At 42.2% G+C, this 24,172-nt stretch overlaps 1 pseudogene; it reads right to left on the reverse strand.

The window, feature by feature from the left end:
* LOC133059304 (BOLA class I histocompatibility antigen, alpha chain BL3-6-like) overlaps window positions 1-12,048 on the reverse strand; it is a 24,633-nt pseudogene extending 12,585 nt beyond the window's left edge.
* Window positions 12,049-24,172: the final 12,124 nt, after the last annotated feature.

The following is a 24,172-nucleotide window of genomic DNA, read 5'->3' on the forward strand; positions in this document are numbered from 1 at the left end:
ATCTCCAAGAGAAAATGGCCCTGTGATTATCTCCATCCTTCCATCAAAGTCCCTGCCCCTTCACTCAGGGGTCTTTGCGGGGTGGTAGAGGATGGCCAGGTGAAGTAGGGTTAGTTCTTGGGCAGAGAAGATATGAAAATTTAGAATTTAATCTATTGCCACTTCAAGCTGTGTGGACTGAATAGCAAAGGAAACCTGTCTGCAGCTTGGGAAGGAAAAAGTAGATTTGCAGAAAGAGGTAGGGAGTCACATAGTGCTCATTTTCAAGTCTGACTCATTTCTTAGTGGCTTTGACCAATTAAAGGTTATCACACTTACCAGATGCTCATATTAGGAACCTTCTGGGATGAGACTTTTCTTTCCAAGTCAGCCTCCAGGCTAATGGGAAAAACAAAAACAGGAGAATGTTACATTTCCCACCCCCCAGATGTACAAGGATGAGAGATGGAATGGTTCTTGTGGAACGTATGTCTGGCTTAGTAAGAAGTGGAGTGACCGCAATGTGGGCTTGCCTACATTGAAATTTATAGCTCTTTGTAGCCTCTGGGAACCCAATCTTGACAAGCTCCCTCCACTCTAGTAATAGTTACTTTATCCCCTTGGGGTTTCCCAGTGGCAACCCTGGGGATAATGTACCTGACAGACAATTCTCCAGGAGATGCAGGGAATTATAAGATGTGGAAGTTGTTAATAGGCTTGCAGGAAGGATTGTAACACATCATTCCCCCAAGAGGCCCTGAGACAACAAATATCAACTATTCCATGAATAACAAATAACCTTTTCTGGCATGAGCTGACATTCACTAAATATAGGCTTTATCTTCCCTGCCTGCAGCACTCTGTCAGCAATACTGTCCTTGGACTTAAAATTCGTGATCTAACAATGTTGCCTGAGATAAAAAAGGACCCATTTGGGGGAAAGGAGGTGAGCCATCACACGGTGAGGACTCACTTGTCTTATCAGATATCCATCCCTGTGAAGCACTCAGCTAATGTAACAGTGGAATGGTCTCTCTTTAATTTTGTTTGTTTATTTTTGGCTTTTCTGGGTCTTGGTTGCTGCACGTGGGCTTTCTCTAGTTTCAGAGAGCAGGGGCTGCTCTCTAGTAGTGGTATGCGGGCTGCTCACTGCAGTCGTTTCTCTTGTCACGGAACAAGGCTCCAGAATAAGCAGGTTCAGCAGTTGTGGCCACAGGCTTAGCTGCCCTGTGGCATATGAGATCTTCCCAGACCAGGGACTGAACCGCTATCTCCTGCATTGGCAGATGGATTCCCAAGTACTGGACCACCAGGGAAGCCCCTCTTAAAGCCTCAGGTAATGTGTGAGCTTAGAGGTAACACCCAGAAATATGTGGATGCTGTATTCCAAGAGCTGTATATGCATTGAAAAATGACCAATATACAGCTGTATTTTCCCACTGCTGTAGTGTATATGGGTGTCCATTGCTCTGACGCTTTCTCATCCTGGTCCCACCCTGGCCTCTCCTGGTTCCCCTCTCCTCAGGGGAGATAAGAGACAGGACTGCTCTCCCTCTGCACACTAGTAAGAAGAGGCTGAGATAATGAGTGTTGGGAGATGTTATCCTCATCCTCTTGGGAAAAAGAAGCAGGAGCCACATGCCTGGGCTCTCTTCCTTCCCAGGATTCTCCCTTAATAAACATGTCAGGTACTGTTTTAAGGTATTTACATAAATTAATTTAAATCTCTTAAGAGTCCATGAGATAGGGACAGCTCTCAAGCCCATTGTGCAGACAAGGAAACTGAGGTCTCTGGGAGCTTGACTAACTGTCAGTTGGTTGAGCCATGGTTCTAATGAGACAGTCTGACCACTGAGTCCAAGTGTGCACTTATTCTGCTGTGTTGACTCCCACAAACTGTCCACCTGCCTCACTAAGGGTCACCTCCTCTGGGCTCTGACAACTTCCCTTCCCCTCTGGGCTCTGAGACTGGTGGGGAGTCTGTTGTGTTTCCCACACCCACTACAGATGATCCCTGAGGTCTGAAGTGACAGGAGAGTTGGTCCTGTGTTGGCTGATGGAGTGTGTTCGCTGGAGATGGGGGAATGGAGGCTCACATCTGGGCTTGGGGCGTCCGCGGGGTTGGCATCCAGGGTGTGAGCTGGGCTCTCAGATGCTGAAGGGGGAAGACCAGCAGGGGCCGTGCAGGGTTACCTCATCTCTGTGATATTTCACAGCCTGAAACGCAGCCTCATGTGGACCTGAGGTCCCAGGGGTGTTCACTCTTCTCCTTCCCATCTCACTGCCCTGACTGCTCTTCTTCCAACTGACTCCCTGGGAGCATCTCTCCAAGGAGGGGTCTGGCCATACCCCTGCTCACCAGCACTTCCTCCCACCCTGCCTGCTGCTCCCTTCCTGGGCTTCCTGGATGGAGTGAGAGGAAAGCAACTAGGATAGACAGAGAACTTGACATTATGCTGTAAAGAGAAAACAGCGTGTCTGTCTTTAAGAAAGGCAAGGGCTGCCTGAGGGGAGAACACGAAGTGGCTTCCTCTGAGCTGTTAGAATGGAGGCCTTAGTCTTCTGCTGGATGTTGGTAGGCGGCTGACTTCAGTTTCTTGAAACAAAGATGTTTCCAACCCAGCTGCTTCATTCATCAGAGATTGCAAGCAGGGAAAAGTTGAAAGTCAGCCAGCAAGATGGGGTTTTGCTCTTCTGTGATCTGATCTCAGGAGTGATGTCCCTGTTGCCATATTCTAGTGGTCAGAAGCAGGTCACAGCTCCCACCCACACTCAGGGGAGGAGAGTCTACAAGGTGTGAACCCAGGAGGCAGGGACACTTGTGTGCATCTCAGAGTCCATCTGCAGAGGGACTTCCCAGGTCAGAGAAGCAGGAGCCCGAGGAAGTGAGCCCTACGCCCTGGACGTGGTCACACATGGGCTGCACAGTCACTGAACAATCTGTCACTGTGGGTCCACCTTGAGTAGGGTAATCTGCAGAACTGGTACAGTAAATCTGTGTTCAAACATTGAGAAAATTCCAGAGTGTTTTCCAAAGTGGCAGCACCATTTTATAATCCCATCAGCATGTTTCATGCTTCCAATATCTCTACAGTTTCCAGGTGGCTCAGTGGTAAAGAATCCGCCTGCCAAAACAGGAGATGCAGTTTCCATCTCTGGGTTGTGACACCTGGAGGAGGAAATGGTTCAGTTCAGTTCAGTTCAGTTGCTCAGTCGGGCCCGACTCTTTGCGACCCCATGAGCTGCAGCACGCCAGGCCTCCCTGTCCAACACCAACTCCCGGAGCCCACCCAAACTCATGTCTACCCATTCCTATATTCTTGCCGGGATAATCCCATGGACAGAGGAGTCAGGTTTATTGTTTATGGTGCGGTTATAGTTTACGGTGGGGGCAAAGAGTTGGACACTACTAAGTAACAGAGCATGGATGCAGGCAATATCTCTACATCCTCGCTGAGGATATGAATCTTGGTTTCTGGATTTTCAAGGAGGGGATGCCTCTTAGCTCCCCACGCGAATAAGCTCTGGCTTATATTTCCTGTTATAGCTCATAAATTTGAGAAAATCAGAGGTAAGGTTTTTCCAGATTTGGCTAACACCCTAAGAATAAAAACATATTTTCTCTCTGGTGACTGCCCACATTTATATTTTGGCCTAAAAAAATTATTTCCTTCATACTGTAGTTATGGAAACTTTTTATATTTTATTACTTTTATTTTGTTTCCCTGGAAGAGGCAGCCTTAAAACCAAGCCCACCATGTTACTGGAAATAGAATCTCCATGACCTATTTTTTCACCCTTGCTATTTTTCTGGTGCCAGGGTAGGCCCCTGAGTACAAGTCCACCCCAACAAATGATATTTTTATCTCTTCTGTGAGCCAGTGCTCGTTTCTGAGATAATTGCTATTAGGTCACAATAAGAAACATACAGACATTGAAAGTGAGTGTAAGCAAGTAAACTTCTACCTTATTTCAATCCACACTGGTAATTGTCAGCATCAGATACTGACATAGTTTTTTTTTAAGCCAAGACTGAGGCTTTATCTCAGCAAGCACAGTTACTAGCTGCTGAGAATGAAAAGTTCAAGGTGAAGCTGTCTCAACCACTCCAGAAAACACACAGGCTCCAAGAAGGGAGTGAAGTGTACAAGAAGGGAGTGAAGAGAAAGAGGTTGTTGAAACAGATGTGGTAGTTGTGGAAGTGAAGGGCATAGAACTGGTCATGTCACAAGCAAATGTGTCGAGAGCAAATGTTGTCCCAGCTCTGAAGAACAACAGTAATGATATTGTAAATGCTAATATGGAATTAACCATCTGAAAAGAGGACCTTCTTTGGTGTTTCAAAAGAATAACTGCAGCTGGGTTTGAAATTTGTACTGTTTCTATCAAAAACATTTTGGCTTCTTGTTGGATGAAAAAAAAGAAAAAATATCATTGGATCTGCTAAGATAGTTCAATCATTAGCTCTCCATGGACCAAGTCCCCATGGTTCAGGTAGACTTGTATTCAGGCCCCTGCCCTGGCACCAGAAAAATAGCAGGAGTGAAAAAACAGGTCATGGAGAGTCCATTTCCAGTAACATGGTGGGCTTGGTTTTAAGGCTGCCTCTTCCAGGGAAACAAAAGTAATAAAGTATAAAAAGTTTCCATAACTACAATATGAAGGAAATAATTGTTTTGGCCAAAATATAAATGTGGTAGTTTGGTGAAATTAGTAGTTTGGTGTCTGAACTAGTAATTTTTTAAGACTTTGATGGGAGTCACAAACAGATAAACTGATAAATATTATGGATACTTTCTCCAGTAAGATGTTCATGTACAAAGGAATATAAAGCAATATAAAATATCAGTATACACACACACACACACACACACACACACACACGGGCTTTCCTGGTGGCTCAGCAGTAAAGAAACTGCCTGCAGTGCAGGAGCTGCAAGAGATGTGAGTATGGCCCCTGGGTTGGGAAGATCCCCTGGAGGAGGACACGGCAACCCACTCCAGTATTCTTGCCTGGAGAATCCCATGGACAGAGGAGCCTGGTAGGCAACAGTCCATAGGGTTGCAAGAGTCAGACATGACCGAAGTGACTTAGCAGATATGCATATATATATATATATATATATATATATATATATACACACACACACACACACATATATATATGGAACCCATGAAGATCTATAGATGTTGGTTTTTTAATCCTAGAAAGAGACAAAGGCAAGGCAAGGACATTTTGAGTAATCATTTCATCATTCAAAAATGGACTCCACTTATTTAGAAGCTGGATCCCATCACAGACATTAGAGAAGTGAAAGATGTCATATGTTAGTCACTCATTCATCCAGCCCTGCCCAAGTGCCTAGAATGTACTAGATCAAGTTCTGGTCTAGATCACTGGTCCAAATACTGAAATTTGTCACTTTTTCCCCATCCCTTAACCCTTACCTCTGGGACTTCCCCAGTGGCTCAGTGGTAAATAATCTGTAATGCAGGAGACCTGTGTTCAATTCCTGGGTCAGGAAGATCACTGGGAGGAGGAAATGGTGGCCCTACTCCAGTATTCTTGCTTGGAAAATCCCATGGACATAGGAGCCTGGCAGGCTACAGTCCATGGGGTCACAAAGAGTCGGACCCAACTTAGAGATTAAACAACGAAAACCCTCACCTCTATTGCAAAATCTATACCCACTTCCTAACTGAAGGGAATTTCACATGTAAACATTTTGGTCAGAGTCCGAGATCACCTACCTCCATGAAGGAGAAAAACTTGTTTCCTAAACATTTCTGCAGGTGGACATGGCACTAGTTTCCTCCTGTCACATGAGCTCCAAATAAGGACACAGTGAGACAGAGAGAACTAAGACCATGGCATCTGGTCCCATCACTTCATGGCAAATAGATGGGGAAACAGTGAAAACAGTGAGACTTTATTTTTTGGGGCTCCAAAATCACTGCAGATGATGACTGCAGCCATAAAATTAAAAGACGCTTGTTCCTTGGAAGAAAAGATAAGACCAACCACCACAGCTTATTAAAAAGCAGAGACTTACTTTGCCAACAAAGGTCCGTCTAGTCAAAGCTATGGTTTTTCCAGTAGTCATGTATGGATGTGAAAGTTGGAGTATAAAGAAAGGTGAGCAGCGAAGAATTGATACTTTTGAACTGTGCTGGAGAAGACTCTTGGGAGTCCCTTGGACTGCAAGGAGATTAAACCAGTTCATCCTAAAGGAAATCAGCCCTGAATATTCACTGGAAGGACTGATGCTGAAATTCCACTACTTTGGCCACTTGATGCGAAAAACTGTTCATTTGAAAAGACCCTGATGCTGGGAAAATTGAAGGTGGGAGGAGAAGGGGACGACAGAGGATGAGCTGTTTGGATGGCATCACTGACTTGATGGACATAAGTTTGAGTAACCTCTGGGAGTTGGTGATGAACAGGGAGGCCTGGGGTGTGCTGCAGTCCATGGGGTCACAAAGAGTCGGACACAACTGAGCGAGTGAACTGAACTAAACAGAGACAGAGAGGCTGGCATCACATTGAAGGTTTTGATCTGCACAGCATGAATCACGGTAGTTTATTGAGTTGCCAAGGGCAGCAGAGACAGCAAGCCTAGTACCAGAGTCCATCCTCCAGCTAAGGGAGTGTCTGTTTTGTGAACAGTAGCTTCTGCTCCTCATGCAGGGGCGGTGGTTCCCCATCTGGGAGAGACTGTGGATGCTGAGCTGGCTGTGAATCCTCAGGCTGTTCTGTGACTTTTCTTGAAATAAAACAAAACCACAAATCTCACTCTCTTTCTCTCCTTTGCAACAAATTGAAATCCTTTTTCTTCCCACAAAGAACTTTATAAAAATATCATGTAGGGAAACTTTCAGAGATTTTTTTCCCCTCTGTTTTATTGAGATATTCAGTCTGGCTTCTAAAGAGTAGTCACAATGGATTGTGTTCTGTGAAAAGCATCTTATGAATCCACATCTTACTCAGACAACATCAATACCCTTGTAATATCATCTAGGTCTATATGATCTGGTGAAACATGGGATCTAATCTCAATTCCTCATTCCTCCAGCCACACCTGCCTCCTGGCTCTTTCTTGAACACAGACACTCTCCTGCCCTCGTGCATTTGCACAGGCGATTCCCCTGCCCAGAGAGAACTTCCTCTGACATCTGTGTGGACATTCCTTCATGTCCTTCACATCTTTATTCAATAGTCACCTTCTCAATAAGACCTGCACTAATCACATGACTAAAAGAGCCACCTTCCTTGTCCCTACACACATATGCTTCCTCAAAACACTTACTAACCTCTAAGGTAAACATTCCCTCACTTACTAGGCTCACTCTGCCCCTTCTCACCAGAACACACTTCACAAGGCCAACAAGGTGTGTCTGTTGTTACTCACTGAGGTTTTCTAGATGCAAAAATGGCACACAACAAATATCAGTTGAATGATCAGTGTGGAGTGCCTCCCTATTCTAGAGACTGTGTCTTTATTACTGTGACCTCAGGCCACTTGCTCCCTCTTGGCCGCTACAGTACAATGTCCATTCGCATTGACATCAGTGCTGCCTGTATTTTCCCCACAAGGGCTGATCTCCTATCCCTCCCACACAGATCAGTCTGCACTCTACACATAATGATATTTTCTCTTCAGAAAAGATGATGTCAGGTTTATAGGTCCTATATTGCAAGCTCCTGTGAATCTATTAGATGCTGCTTTATAAATCCCCATGAGCTTGGATTGGAATCAGCACTAGGATTACTAGATCTAAGGGCAGAGAGAGGGACCAAGATGCAGAGAAGGTAGAAATCCAGCAAGAATTAAGACAAGATGTGAAACAACTGGGTCCCTCCTCTATGCTAATCCCCAAATCTGGTTCCTTATAAAGGATGCAGAAAGAAAGGAAAGAGGAATCCAGGAAAGAGTCTTAGAGCTGGGAGAGATGAGAATTTCTCTCTTGATACCACTGAGATCCTGTGTACAGGGACCCCTTTGTCTTGTGAGGATAATCATTAGTGAAAATGACTCCTGCTGCTGTCAGAGATGAGGACACCCAGGGCAGAATGAGACCAGAACTCTACACATGAAAAAGAACAGTCATTATTCAAAAATAAACTAAATAAGCAAAATATAAACACATGAACACAAAGAAAGGCATGCAGGCAGGACATAGCATGAACTAGGCTGACCTGGTTACGGGAAGTCTTCACTGTCTATGGTCCTAGAGACAGGACAAGGCCCAGGTGAGTTCTGAGTTCGCAAGAACACAGGTCCTGTGGGACAGGGACCCCCTGAAGGGACAAAGACAAAGCAGCCGAGAAGATGACCCAGCCAAGACTGACCACATCAAAGCCACGATACACTGGCCACTGACTGGGCACAGGCCCCGACCATGCGCACCTCCTCACAGCCTCCTCCTGTCCCTCCTGCAACAGACTGAGCACAGCAAGCAGAACAATTCTGGAAGGTTCTCAGGGCTTCCATGTACTTCCTCTCTCAAACTTTAGGAATCCTCTCCTTTGCTATCCCTACAACCCTTCACGGCACCAGTTAGAAAAATCACTCATGTAAATAGATTTTATTTTCAAAGGAAATGTGACATAATGACCCAGTGAAGACAGCGATGGAGAGGGTCCAGCCTCGTCTCTGCTGGAACAGGACAGTGGATCAGGGAGGAGAACACAGGTCAGGATGGGGAGAGGCCGTGGTGGGCAGGGATGGGCCAGTCTCCCCACCTCCTCACGTTATGCTAATAGGAGCACAGACACATTCAGATGCAGCTGCAGAAAGAGGAGTCTGGGGATCTGATGTCACAAAGTGGGACCGAGCATCACTCAGTCCCCACAAGTCAGCTGTCTCACACTGTGAGAGAAAAGAATTAGGAACCAGTTCAGGTCGGTCATGTAAGGGCTGGCATTCTCACAGTCCCCCACATGCTCACATGTCCCACTCAAAGATCCCTGCCACCCAGTGTGTCCCCTCTGCCCCAACTCCTCTCCCAATCTAGACCCTCCAGGGTCTCACCTTTAGGAACCGTGAGAGACACATCAGAGCCCAGGGCACTGTCACCACCCGTGGAAGAACAAAACTAGGACATGGTTAGAACCCACAGGAGAGAAACTAGAGAAGGAATTTTGAAGAGGGTAGCCCCCCATGGCCTCCTGTCTGCACCCTCAGAAAGGTCTCAGGAATCACATCCCTCTGTACTTACTTGCAGCCTGAGTGTAGCTCCCTGCTTTTTCATCTGCAAGAAGAAAATATCACATGAGAGGCCATAGAGAAGACTGAGTCATGAGATCCTAGAAGAACCCCCCAGTCCTGGACCCCACAGAACTTTCTGGAACCAAAATCCAGGACAAAATCAGGAGAATGAAGAAAGGTGCTGTTGGGGCAACTGGACCAACTGCCCTCCTGGAGGTGGGTCCTTAGCAGGGACCCTCCCCTCTGATCTTCATGTGCTAAGAGACAGGCCCTGAACTGGAATTACAACGTGAAAAATCTGTCTTTCATTTTCACATGTACTTTTACACAAGGGTCAGTGTTAGCATCAGCTCAGACTCCACATGTGTGTGTGGAGGGTACTTTCTAATAACCAGGCAGGTAAACTTTTACTTGGGTTTGAACCTCCCAGGGAGACAAGAAAACTCAAATCCCTCCATCCATTCCCTGCCTGAGTGCTTCTTCCACCAGATTGCAGCTCCAGCCACCACAGCTCCAGTGACCATGAGGAGAACCAGTATAACAATGATGCCTATGTTGGGGACGGAGGGCTCAGGAAGTTCTGTGGAGGAAAGAGAAGGGGCCCAGACCTCAGATTTGAGTCCTGACCTTGCTGAAGGGGTCCAGAAAGGCTTCAGCTTTATCTGAGAAGAAGCTCCACCCCAGCCTCCTCCTCACCCCATCTCAGGGGTCCTGAAGCCCCTTGTGCTGCACACGGCACGTGTGTCTCTGCTTCGCTCCAGAAGGGACCACTGGGGCTGCCCATTTCTGGAAGGTTCCATTCCCTGAAGGCCTGGTCTCCACAAGCTCCATGTTCTGGGTCTGGTTCTCCATGTCATGCTGCCAGGTTGGTGAGATCTCTTCAGGGTAGAAGCCCAGCACCTCAGGGGGACCTCATGGTCAGAGATGGGGTGATGGGTCACATATGTCTTTGGAGGGTCTGTGGAGGATGAATCAGAAAATTCCCATTTAGTGTTACCTCCATGGGTCCCTGAAGCAGCATCCTATGATCATCCTGAGAATAAACAGGACAGTGGGTTTGAAAAGAAGCAGCAAAAACACCAGACACCAGCCTGGACTCAGAGGTCTGGGCATGTTCCCGAGTCCTTGGAAAGTTCTGGAGTCAGGGTGAGAGCCAAGGTAGGAGGCACCATGTAAGGGAGAGAATGAAGAGTAATGGTCCTGACTTGGGTGGAGGCCGAATGACTCAGAAAAGCTGGAGTCAGGCCTCCAAACATGTTCTCAGGTGAGCACTGGCCCTGAGAGACAGTCATGGTTCACAAGATGGCACACAGGGTGAAGGGGCAGCGCTGACCAGTTATTTCAGGGCGGGTTCCTGCTTCTTCCCCAAAGAGACTGGATTCCTTAATTGTCCTTCAGAGAAGTGGGGCCACTGGCGAGTCACTCTCTTGTACAGAATATGAAAACCTGGGTGGATTCCTCCCTCTCCCGACAGGAAGCCAGGGCCCTGTTTCTACAGGGACCCCACTTTCTTCTCCTCGTGGGAAGCGAGGTCCGGCCCGAGGGGAGATCAGGGAGGCCCGCGCCCCTCTTACCTGCGCGCAGCAGTGTGTCCTTCCCGTTCTCCAGGTGTCTGCGGAGCCACTCCACGCACGTGCCCTCCAGGTCGTTCCTACTGTGACGCGCAGCACCGCCCTGTTCAAGCTTACGCTTGGAGATCTGAGCCGCCGTGTCCGCCGCGGTCCAGGAGCGCAGGTCCTCATTCAGGGCAAGGTAATCTTTGCCCTCAGAGGCAATCTACCGGAACCCCCGGAGGAGGCGCCTGTCGGGCCCCACGTCGCAGCCGTACATCCACTGGAGGGTGTGAGACCCTGACCCGCCCCGACCACCCGCAGTGATTAAACCCAAACTGAAAATGAAACCCGGTCAAGTCCCGCCGGCTCCTCCCGGACTGGGGGGAGGGAGGATCCCACAGTGTTGGGGTGACCCTCGGACCCGGAGACTCGGGGCGACCCCGGCCGGTCCCTGGGGACGGGGGTTGTGACCTGGATTTCATGGATTTCATGGACACAAGCTTCACTGGCTTTCAGAGCTACATTTTGGAGGCTCATGTCTCAGGTGTAAGTCTTCAAAGTTAGGGTCCCAGATGTGGAACACTTTGTTCCTCAGGGAAAAACTGGCAGTAGTGACTTCCCTCCTGATTGTATATTGTGGCTCCAGGGGTGAGGTTTATGTAGAGATTTTGTTTCTGCCTTTTCTAATCATTTATTTATTTATTCTTTATCTCCTTATGATTTTAGTGTAGGTTTTTTCTTATTCACCTTGTGTGTGGGATTCACCTGACTAGTTTCTGCATTTCTTTTCTGTGTTCTGTGTATAACTGTAGGTTCATTGTGCTCAGGGGAGGAGGGGAGATCTGGACCCTGTTATGTCATGAGTGAACAGGAACCGTCTAGCCTTTTGAGCAGCTTCCTCTCTCCTCTTTCTCCTTGCCATTTTTGTTTGTCTTTGTGTCTCTGACTGTCCCTCTTTTTCTCATTCTCTAGTTCTTCTTCTATTCAAGTCCTTAAAAAAAAAAACTTTATTTTGAAATAGTTGCAGATTAACAGAAAGGTCTAAAGATAGTAGAGGTCTTGAGTACCTTTGACCTTTTCCCTAATGGTTATACATTATATAACTTAATACAATTTAAAAGCTAAGAAACTGACATTGGTACAACATATGTATAGAGTTCCATGTAATTTTTTTCACTTGTAGATTCCTGTAGCTATCATCATGATCAAAATATGGAATTACCCCATTACCACTCACATCTCCTTTGTTGATACCCCTTTGTAGTCACACTCACTCCCTCCCCTCACCTGTACTCTCCATAAACCATCCCTCACTCCTGGGCACTACTAACTTGATACCCATCTCTATTATTTTGTCATTTTGTGGATGGGATATAGCTGGGTTCATATAACATTTAGCCTATTAAGATAGGTTTATTTTCATTCAACATAATATCCTTGAGATTCATCGAAGATGTTGTCTGTATTAACAGCTTATTCCTTTTTTATTGCCAAGTAGTATTTCATAGTTTGGATATACCATCATTTGTTTAGAATATTTTAGTTATTTTCAGCTTTTTGCTGTTACAGACAAAACTGCTATGAATAATTGTGCACAGGTTTTTGTGTGGAATAAATTTTTGTTTCTCTGTCATAAATGCCCAAGAGCATGATTACTGGGCTCTATGGCAACTGTATATTTGGTTTTTTAAAGAAATATCCAAGCTCTTTTGTAAAGTAGATGTATCATTTTATATTCTCATTAGCAATGTATGAGTGATTCAGTTTTTCCAAAATGAAGCCAACATTTGATATTGTTCCTAGATTTTTCATCTTGGTTGTTCTAGTAGGTAGATACTCTTAATTGTCTTAATCTGTATTTTCCTGATGGCTAGTGACGCTAAACATCTTTTCATGTGCTTATTTACCATTTGTATATTTGCATTGCTGAGTTATCTGCTCAAGTGTTTTTTAATTGTTTTCTTCTTGCAGAGTTTTGAGAGTTGTTTGTATATTCTAGATATGAGTGTTTTGTATGATAAGTAGCTTGAAAATGTTTTCTTCCAGTTTGTAGCTTATCTTATTTTCCTCTTAACAGAGTCTTTATCAGACCTATGCTTTTTATTTGGATGAGTATTCATTTATAGATTAAAAAATAGATTATGTTTTCAGTGTATTATATTCCAATGTAAAATAAGAATTTTACAAAATAGCATAGGAAAAAAGCATGTAATTGCAAATAAGCATTTCTCAGTTCAGTTCAGTCACTCAGCCGATTCTTTGTGACCCCATGGACTGCAGCATGCCCGGCTTCCCTGTCCATCACCAATTCCCAGAGCATACTCAATCTCATGTCCATCTCGTCGGTGATGCCATCCAAACATCTCATCCTCTGTCGTCCCTTTCTCCTCCGCCTTCAGTCTTTCCCAGCATCAAGGTCTTTTCAAATGAGTGGGTTCCTTGCATCAGGTGGCCAAAGTATTGTAGCTTCAGCTTCAGCATCAGTCCTTCCAATGAATATTCAGGGCTGATTTCCTTTAGGATGGACTGGTTGGATCTCCTTGCAGTCCAAAGGACCCTCAAGAGTCTTCTCCAACACCACAGTTCAAAAGCATCAATTCTTCGGCGCTCAACACTCTTTATAGTCCAACTCTCACATCCATGCCAGACTACTGGAAAAATCATAACTTTGACTAGATGGACTTTTGTTGGTAAAGTAATGTCTCTGCTTTTTAATATGATGTCTAGGTTTGCCATAGTTTTTCTTCCAAGGACCAGGTGTCTTTTAATTTCATGGTTGCAGTAACATCTGCAGTAATTTTGGAACCCCAAAAAACAAAGTCTCTCACTTTTTTAATTGTTTCCCCACCTATTTGCCATGAAGTGATGGGATCAGATGCCATGATCTTAGTTTTCTGAATGTTGAGCTTTCAGCCAACTTTTTCACTCTCCTCTTTCACCTTCATCAAGAGGCTTTTTAGTTCTTCTTTGCTTTCTGCCATAACGGTGGTATCATCTGCATATTTGAGGTTATTGATATTTCTCCCAGCAATCTTGATTCCAGCTTGTGCTTCATCCAGCCCAGCTTTTATCATGATGAACTCTGCATATAATTTCAATAAGTATGATGACAATATACAGCCTTGAAGTACTCCTTTCCCGATTGTTGTTCTCTGGTTCCTCTGCCTTTTCTAAAACCAGCTTGAACATCTGGAAATTCACGGTTCACTTACTGTTGAAGCCTGGCTTGGAGAATTTTGAGCATTACTTTGCTAGCATGTGAGACGAGTGCAATTGTGCAGTAGTTTGAGCATTCGTTGGCATTGCCTTTTCTTGGGACTGGAATAAAAACTGACCTTTTCCAGACCTGTGGCCACTGCTGAGTTTTCCATATTTGCTGGAATATTGAGTGAAGCACTTTCACATCATCATCTTTTAGGATTTGAAATAGCTCAACTGGAATTCCATCACCTCCACTAGCTTTGTTCGTAGTGATGCTTCCTAAGGCCCACTTGACTTCTCATTCCAGGATGTCTGGCTCTAGGTGAATGATCACACCATTGTGATTATCTGGGTCATGAAGATCTTTTTTGTACAGTTCTTCTGTGTATTCTTGCCACCTGTTCTCAATATCTTCTGCTTCTGTTAGGTCCATACCATTTCTGTCCTTTATTGTGCTCATCTTTGCAGGAAATATTCCCTTCGTGTCCCTAATTTTCTTGAAGAGATCTCTGGTCTTTCCCATTCTGTTGTTTTCCTCTATTTCTTTGCACTGATCACTGAGGAAGGCTTTCTTATCTCTCCTTGCTATTCTTGGAACTCTGATTCAAATGGGTATATGTTTCCTTTTCTCCTTTGCCTTTAGCTTCTCTTCTTTTCACAGCTATTTGTAAAACTTGTCAGACAACCATTTTACCTTTTTGCATCTCTTTTTCTTGGGGATGGTCTTGATCACTGCCTCTGGTACAATGTCACGAACCTCTGTCCATAGTTCTTCAGGCACTGTCTATCAGTTCTAATCCGTTGAATCTATTTGTCACGTTCACTGTATAATTGTAAGGGATTTGATTTAGGTCATACTTGAATTGTCTAGAAAAGGTCAGTTTTCATTCCAATCCCAAAGAAAGGCAATGCCAAAGAATGCTCAAACTACCGCACAATTGCACTCATCTCACATGCTAGTAAAGTGATGCTCAAAATTCTCCAAACCAGACTTCAGCAATACGTGGACCATGAATTTCCAGATAGTCAAGCTGGTTTTAGAAAAGGCAGAGGAACCAGAGATCAACAATGCTAACATCCTCTGGATAATAAAAAAAGCAAGAGAGTTCCAGAAAAACATCTACTTTTGCTTTATTGGCTACGCCAAAGCCTTTGTGGATCACAGCAAACTGTGGAAAATTCTGAAGGAGATGGGAATACCAGACCACCTGACCTGCATCCTGAAAATCTGTATGTATGTCAAGAAGCAACAGTTAGAACTGGACATGGAACAATAGACTAGTTCCAAATCGGGGAAGAAGTACATCCAGGCTGTATATTGTCACCCTGCTTATTTAACTTATGTGCAGAGTACATCATGAGAAACGCTGGGCTGGAGGAAGCACAAGCTGAAATCAAGATTGCTGGGAGAAATATCAATAACCGCAGATATACAGATGACACCACTGTTATGGCAGAAAGTGAAGAAGAACTAAATAGCCTCTTGATGAAAGTGAAAGAAGAGAGTGATAAAGTTGGCTGAAAGCTCAACATTCAGAAAACTAACATCATGGCAACTGGTCCCATCACGTCATGGCAAATAGATGGACGAACAGTGGAAACAGTGGCTGACTTTATTTTTCTGGGCTCCAAAGTCACTGCAGATTGTGATTGCAGCCATGAAATTAAAAGACGCTTACTCCTTAGAAGGAAAGTTATGACCAATCTAGACAGCATATTAAAAAGCAGAGACATTACTTTACCAACAAAGGTCTGTCTAGTCAAGGCTATGGTTTTTCCAGTAGTCATGTATGGATGTGAGAGTTGGACTATAAAGAAAACTGAGTGCTGAAGAATTGATGCTTTTGAACTGTGGTGTTGGAGAAGACTCTTGAGAGTCCCTTGGACTGCAAGGAGATCCAACCAGTCCATCCTAAAGGAGATCAGTCCTGTGTGTTCATTGGAGGGACTTATGTTGAAGCTGAAACTCTAATACTTTGGGGACCTGATGCAGAGAGTTGTGTCATTTGAAAAGACCCCAATGCTGGGAAAGATTGAGGGCAGGAGGAAAAGGGGACGACAGAGGATGAGATGGTTGGATGGCATCACCGACACTATGGTCATGGGTTTGGGTGGACTCCGGGAGTTGGTGATGGACAGGGAGGCCTGGCGTACTGCGGTTCATGGGGTTGCAAAGAATCGGAGACGACTGAGCGACTGAATTGAACTGATGGACCTAACATTCCAGGTTCCTATGCAGTATTGCTCTTTTCAGTATCAGACTTTACTTCCATTGTCCATCACATCCACATCACATTCTAGATAATGTCAAATTATTATCCAATGTTATTTTTCCAGTTAATATTTGCACAACATCAAGATGGAAATGGGAAGAAATGTTAATTTCAGGTCTGTAATTCCCTCCATTTCTGGACACCCTATGCAATACTAATCTTTACTCGACCTCCTTATAAATATTACCATGCAATTTAACTAGTAGAGAGATTACTGAGAAAATTCTATTCTAAGAGTATTTTAAGGAAAAGATAATTTTCCCTATGGTTAAAATATATTTTAAAAAGTGTATTTATGATTCTATGGGAAATGCTTAGCTATAGCATGTAAATTAGTTATGGAAGATATGTATGCTTGTCTGATTAATGACATAAAAACCAAGATACTTCAAAACCTGAATAGCTTTCCCTTAGATATACAACTAACTAGAAGTTGTCTATTACTCTGAAAGAAAATGTGTTCTAGTGGGGAGAAGAGATTGTATATTTTTTGAAGCTGCTTTTGATGGTTTTGGCCAAAGCCTTCCATGGACAGATGCTAATTATTCATGCCCTTTGCCTGTATAGTCAAGTGTATAAGTTGTTTTGAAATTAATTGATCTTCAAACTTCAAAACACACAATATCCATCAAGTTTCTTTCAGTTTACTTTATCTTGTTTAACTCAGTCATGTGGAAATAAATGCAAAATTGAGTTGAACTTAAACAAACCATGGACGTTTCACTTAAAAAGTCAATAATTTTTCTGTTTGTTTATGTAAATCATTACAACTTTCAGATAGAAATTGAACAATGTCGTAGAGGACTGGTAGTTTTTCCTTACCCATATTAGAAGTTTGGGAGTAAAATGTGGTGGTTGACCTTTAATATATTTACCTTAAAGATGAGATAGAAACTGCCTAATTGGTAACTCTGTGATTCCTTAAAAGTTGGTTATGAATATTAGATAAAAATTAATTTACATTTAAAATTAAGTAACTGAATGAGTTCTTATTTATATATGGATAATTTTTTTTGCAATTGTATGAAAAAATATCAAGTGTTTAGTAAAATATCTAAATCATTAAAAGAGGAGAGTTAAGATAACTGAGAAATCAAGGGAATTTCTGACCTCTGTCAATTATAAAAAGTTATAAAAGAGGCAGATTAAGTATCCTCTTGCGTTCTCCTTGATATTCATTTTCCCTGAGGATTGTCATCTCTGGGCAGCTAGGTGACATCAGCCAATTAACAGTACAGGACATACATTCCCCAGAGATTTCAGTCAGGTAAACTGTTTTCACCAGATCATTATGTTGCAGTTTCATACCAATCTCATGCTTTCATAATGAGCTCTCCATCATAGAGCCAAGGCATTATATTCAGAAGGAATCCTGAGAGTTTGAAATTGCCTTCCTATGTCATCCTACCAGCTAGACAGAATGCCAATCTTCAGGACCCTGTGAAGGTATTTGAAGTTATCAAGAGAAAGCATCTTCTTGCTTAAGGAAAATTAAGGATATCCCAATTCCGAGTTGGTAGAGTCAACCTGTGTACCCATTTCATACAACCTGTGTCCTTAGTCTACATACACAGGTTCCAATGCCCAGTACTGTGTTAAAGGCAGGAACTGGAAATGAGATAGGGAATGAGCTTAGTACACTCACATAAGGTGGATAAGATTAAGAGGACTGGATCGCGATCTCTTTGGTAATTTAAGAATTGGTAAGTTCGTTTGTTTTCAGTTGCAAGTGTTCCTTGAAAGCTAATTTGAGTAACATACATGTCAGTTGGCAAAAGAAACAGAAACTCCTATAGAAATTCATCAAATTTAAGAACTAAACTTAAGTGTTCCTTATGGAAGCCAACTTTGTGTTCCTAGACATTTCATCCTATTGTGGTGTATTCATTATGTCTCAATATGGATATATGAAAGAATTTAAATTCAGGGTATTTGGTTGTCATAAAACATGTCCTTCAGTAATTGAATAATAGCATATATGTGAATGTGAACATGTTAGACTCTACACTTTCATTTTTTCCTCAGCTCCTATTTGCTCTGAAATTACATAATGTTTCTCAAAGTGTATTGTCAATATCTGTAGTTTTAAAAATGTTCATTTTTCTCAAAGAAATGAACATACACAATGTTCCAAATGCTAGTTTGACAGTTACAGCACTGAAGGTCCATTTCATGGTTATTGTGTCAATGCATTTTTGAATTTATTGTTAATGAAAAACGATCATTCTCCAACTGAGGAGAAATATCAATTTGAGAGGAGAAACATGGGTCAGAAAAGGTGATCTGAATGTTTAATTTATTGGTGAATAAGGCAAAAGACAATTTTTTGATGGACTTGCACTGAGGTGATGTGCAGTGTACACTGGTGCCTGTCCTTTCATCTTTGCACACAATTATGAATGGACTCTACATTTTGTATGAATGAACTTTAGGTTTTGTATGAATGCTTTCGGTGTCCAGCTCAGATCTTTTCTACTGGCTGGTGGGTGCACCGGTCCACATCATATTTGTAATGAGTATTGACTGATAGCTTCAGAGCCCATTCCTTCTTCAGAAAATTGCCATCAGTTGAATGGGAGCCACATCGCCAGGAGGTCTCCTGAACTTGGTTGGGTCAGCTTGCAGTCAATGACAGATTCTTGGGATATATAAAAGGCTGCCTTTGGGTCAAGTGGAGCTACATCTGACACAATGTGTGCTCCATAGCTTGTTATTCTGTATACTAGTAACTCGTCACATTTAAGTGACTAGGTATTTAAATTAACATGAATTAAATTTGAATTTAAACTTCAGTTCCTTAGCTGCCACCCTTGAAATGCTCAGTCAGCAGCATGTGGGTAGCAGTGATTGTGTTAGTGAAGACAGAATACTTTTTATCAGCAGATAGTTCTGTTGGACAGTCCTGTTCCAGATTTCTCTCGGATCAGGCTTATGCTATTCCATTTGTGATCACATCCTTGCTTGGCATTGTCCACTCTATTTTGCTCTTTGCTTCTCTTTATCCTGAGAACATTTGATCAATAAACAGCTTGCAAAGGAATTCCTACTAAAGCCTCTCTTTCCCAACCTGGCCAAACGTTGTCCATACTGATTAGAACTGTTATTTCTCATACCATGATAGATCCACTTCCTCCTCATTTATAAGTCCTTCATTACTATTAGGGACCAGTCCTAATGTATCAGAGATAAGCCAAGACAGAAGGATTATTAATGCAAAGGTGATTCAGTTATGGCTCTGAGTCTGCAGGGATTTTGTCTGCACCTTTTCAGGATTCCTTGAGGAACTGGATAGGGTAGAGTTTGAACTTTAAATTTGTCAGTGAATGTTGCATAATTTGAGATACCTTAAGAGACATTATCTTGAGATCTTCTGTCTTTAAGATGTTTGGTTTGCACAGCAAGTAGCTAGTTTTCTTGAAATACTTCTTCTTCCACTAAAATTTTAGTTATGTCTCAGTAATATACATCGACATTCTAGGAATCAGTGAACTAAGATGGACTGGAATGAGTGAATTTAACTCAGATGACCATTATATCTACTACTGCGGGCAGGAATCCTTTACAAGAAATGGAGTAGCCATCATGGTCAACAAAAGAATTCGAAATGCAGTACTTGGATGCAATCTCAAAATGACAGAATGATCTCTGTTCATTTCCAAGGCAAACCATTCAATATCACAGTAATCCAAGCCTATGCCCAACCAGTAACACTGAAGAAGCTGAAGTTGAACAGTTCTATGAAGGACCTACAAGACCTTTTAGAATGAACACCCAAAAAAGATATCCTCTTCATTATAGGGGATTGGAATGCAAAAGTAGGAAGTCAAGAAACACCCGGAGTAACAGGCAAATTTGGCCTTGGAGCACAGAATGAAGCAGGGCAGAGGCTATTAGAGTTTTGCCAAGAGAACACACTGGTCATAACAAACACCCTCTTCCAACAACACAAGAGAAGATTCTACACATGGACATCACCAGATGGTCAACACTGAAATCAGATTGATTATATTCTTTGCAGCCAAAGATGGAGAAGCTCTATACAGTCAGCAAAAACAAGACCAGGAGCTGACTGTGGCTCAGATCATGAACTCCTTATTGCCAAATACAGACTGAAATTGAAGAAAGTAGGGAAACCACTAGACCATTCAGGTATGACCTAAATCTAATCCCTTATGATTATACAGTGGAGTGAGAAATAGATTTAAGGGACTAAATTTGATAGACAGAGTGCCTGATGAACTATTGATGGAGGTTCGTGACATTGTAGAGGAGACAGGGATCAAGACCATACACATGGAAAAGAAATGCAAAAAAGCAAAATGGCTGTCTGAGGAGGCCTTACTAATAGCTGTGAAAAGAAGAGAAGCAAAGGAGAAAAGGAAAGATATTCCCATCTGAATGCAGAGTTCGAAAGAACAGCAAAGAGAGATAAGAAAGCCTTCCTCAGTGATCAATGCAAAGAAATAGAGGAAAACAACAGAATGGGAAAGACTAGAGATCTCTTCAAGAAAATTAGAGATACCAAGGGAATATTTCATGCAAAGATGGGTTCGATAAAGGACAGAAATTGTGTGGACCTAACAGAAGCAGAAGATATTAAGAAGAGGTGGCAAGAATACACAGAAGAACTGTACAAAAAAGATCTTCATGACCCAGATAATCATGATGGTGTGATCACTCACACTCACCTAGAGCCAGACATCCTGGAATGTTAAGTCAAGTGGGCCTTAGGAAGCATCACTACGAACAAAGCTAGTGGATGTGATGGAATTCCAGTTGAGCTATTTCAAATCTTGAAAGATGATGCTGTGAAAGTGGTACACTCAATATGCCAGCAAATTTGGAAAACTCAGCAGTGGTCACAGGACTGGTAAAGGTCAGTTTTCATTCCAATCCCAAAGAAAGGCAATGCCAAAGAATGCTGAAACTACCACACAATTGCACTCATCTCACAGGCTAGAAAGTCATGCTCAAAATTCTCCAAGCCAGGCTTCAACAATACGTGAACCATGAACTTCCAAATGTTCAAGCTGGTTTTATAAAAGGCAGAGGAACCAGAGATCAACAATGCCAACATCCTCTGGATAATCAAAAAAGCAAGAGAGTTCCAAAAATCATCTACTTTTGCTTTCTTGGCTATGCCAAAGCCTTTGACTGTGTGGATCACAATAAACCGTGGAAAATTCTTCAAGAGATGGGAATACCAGACCACTTGATCTGCCTCTTGAGAAACCTGTATGCAGATCAGGAAGCAACAGTTAGAACTGGACATGGAACAACAGACTGGTTCCAAATAGGAAAAGGAGTACATAAAGGCTGTATATTGTCACCCTGCTTATTTACCTTATATGCAGAGGACATCATGAGAAACGTGGGGCTGGAAGAAGCACAAGCTGGAAACAAGATTGCCGGGAGAAATAACAATAACCTCAGATATGCAGATGACACCACCCTTATGGCAGAAAGTGAAGAGGAACTAAAAAGCCTCTTGATGAAGGTGAAAGAGGAGAGTGAAAAAGTTGGCTTAAAGCTCAACATTCAGAAAACTAAGATCATGGCATCTGGTCCCATCACTTCATGGGAAATAGATGGGGAAACAGTGGAAACAGTGTCAGACTTTATTTTTTTGGGCTCCAGAATCACTGCAGATGGTGATTGCAGCCATGAAATTAAAAGACGCTTACTCCTTGGAAGGAAAGTTATGACCAATCTGGATAGTATAGTAAAAAGCAGAGACATTGCTTTGCTAACAAAGGTCTGTCTAGTCAAGGCTATGGTTTTTCCAGTTGTCATGTATGGATGTGAGATTTGGACTGTGAGGAAAGCTGAGTGCCGAAAAATTGATGCTTGTGAACTGTGGTGTTGGAGAAGACTCTTGAGAGTTCCTTGGGCTGCAAGGAGATCCAACCAGTCCATCCTAAAGGAGATCAGTCCTAGGTGTTCATTGGAAGGACTAATGTTGAGGCTGAAACTCCAATACTTTGGCCACCTCATGTGAAGAGTTGACTCATTGGAAAATCCCCTAATGCTGGGAAGGATTGGGGGCAGGAGGAGAAGGTGACGACAGAGGATTAGATGGCTGGATGGCATCACCAACTCAATGGCCATCAGCTTGGGCAAACTCCTGGAGTTGGTGATGGACAGGGAGGCCTGGCATACTGCAATTCATGGGGTGGCAAAAAGTCGGACACAACTGCGCGACTGAACTGAACTGAATATATAGTCATTATAATTGTAAATATACCTCTACCAGTGATATGTGTCTGTATTAAGCATTTAACCTTTCTCATTTGATGCCTCTTCTCTTAATTAGTATAGTAGAATTGTGTTCTTGTGAGATATAATTTTCTATTTTATTGTTTTAAAAAATAATTGTTATGTAAGATGTCATCTTTATATCATAGAATCTGTTTAATTTTACCTACTTAATATTTTCTATACATACATACATATACTTGGATTTTTTCAATGATTTCTCTTTTGTATCCAAGTATTTATTGATATGTAGCTTGTATAGCAGAACTTGCCTATTTCATGTCATATCATGATGGTTACCAAGGATAGTATTTGTTGTTCTTGTAGCTAGGATGAATGTGCTTAATATTTCTAATTTTTATTATTTATGTAGTTGTCTCATACATATCAGTATTCCTTATTGCATTAGTTCAATTGATACATATTTTAACATAGATGATAATTCTCAATTAAAAAGCAGAATTCTTTAAATGTGGTAGGAAGGAAATAAAAATTTCCCACTTAACCTTAGCCAAACAATATCCCTTACCTTGGAACATTGCCTTCCGTGGTGGTGCAAACAGCTTTAGGAAGCGTGGGTGCTGAGTAGGGAAGGAGCAAGGGATTGGTGTGACCCAGGCCAGCAGAATGTACTCTTGAGATCATTGTGATGATGCATCTTGCACATTGACATTCCCCATATCTGGTTTCCTCAGGAAGGGATAACTTCCTGAATTTCTTTAGAGAAAAAGAATTTAAAGAAGACTAATATGACATTGGTATCCTAATTACCTTCCAGTGTAATCTCCACTTGGACTGGAATCATTTGTAACATACAAAGACATTACATTCTTTTCTTCTGTTTTAGTTGGTGTTGCTTTTGTTTGTTGTTTTCTGATATTAAATTTTTTAATCTGAAATCATTCATTTTTAGACCTGTCAGATACCTAGTCATTCAGCATCCTTCTTTTAATAAATGAATATTATTCTATATAGTTGCACATGGTTTGAACAACTTCATCTTGACAAGATTTTCTCTTTTATCAACTGCCTTTCTGGTCCTTATTGATATGATGATAAATTATATCATTGTTTCATTACACTGGTCTGTTACTGAATTAGTGTTTTCCTTTGACGAATTAACATTTTATATTTCCCTTCACTTTGGTGAATGCTTCCTTTATTAGGTATATTTAGAAAACTTTTCTAGCAGTTCATCTAGGATGAATGTGTCACTATTTGTATATATGTTCATGAGACTGAGACATAGGTTGTATTTGCTCTTCTGAGCAGGTGTGAGTCAGGGAATATATCCTGTCATTGCACATTTAGACTATCTGTCAAAATTTTATAATTCTGTTATAAATTTTTTTCTATATAGACTCCTGTTTGGATACCACGGATCACATTTTTATAAGAAATCAAAGAAAGGATTAAATCTTATGAAATTGTAAACCCTGCCATCTGCAATGGTGTACTTTGAATTTCAATATATTCATGTCTGGCAGTAAAGCAATGTGTTTGCTAAAAACACAACCTGTGATATCAAAGAGACCTAATTTTTGTTTACAAATTTAGGATTTTAATAATCTTGGCTAAGCTTAATGTAATCCTAATGTAAATGGATGTTCTTAGATTTTTATAATACCAAAGTGTACTTTTCTTTATATCTTCCCTCATATTATTAATACTTTTAGTTTTACATCCTATTTTTGACCTGTCA

This window comes from Dama dama, chromosome 7 (genome assembly GCF_033118175.1).
Source record: "Dama dama isolate Ldn47 chromosome 7, ASM3311817v1, whole genome shotgun sequence".
Classification (NCBI taxonomy): Eukaryota; Metazoa; Chordata; class Mammalia; order Artiodactyla; family Cervidae; genus Dama; species Dama dama.